The sequence below is a fragment of the Eimeria mitis genome, genomic scaffold, assembly GCF_000499745.2.
Source record: "Eimeria mitis Houghton genomic scaffold, Emh_scaff3489, whole genome shotgun sequence".
NCBI lineage: Eukaryota > Apicomplexa > Conoidasida > Eucoccidiorida > Eimeriidae > Eimeria > Eimeria mitis.
The window spans coordinates 4,988-5,421 of NW_013571830.1; positions in this window are offsets into that span (position 1 = coordinate 4,988).

Sequence of the window (434 nt, forward strand, 5' to 3'; positions counted from 1 at the left end):
CTGCTGCTGCTCCTGCTGCTGCTGCTCCTGCTGCTGCTGCTGCTGCTGCTGCTGCATGCTCTGTTTGCTGCTGCTTGTCTGCTGCTGTGCTGCAGCATCCCTCTCCTTATCGGGCTGTCTCAGACCTCCGCAGCAGCGGGCCCTTGCAGGTATAAACAGGCCGCAGCAGCAGCAGCAGCAGCAGCAGCTGCTGCTGCTGCTGCTGCTGCTGCTGCTGCTGCTGCTGGTGCTGGTGCTGGTGCTGGTGCTGCCGTGGCGGGGGTTGCTGCTGCAGCTGTGTTGTGGCTGCAGCTAGTGTTGCTGCAGCAGAAGCAGCTGCTGCTGCTGATGCTGCAACTAGTGGTGCTGCTGTAGCTGGTGTTGTTGCTGCTGCAGCTGGTGTTGCTGCTGCAGCTAGTGATGCTGCTGCAGCTGTTGTTGCTGCTGCAGCTAGT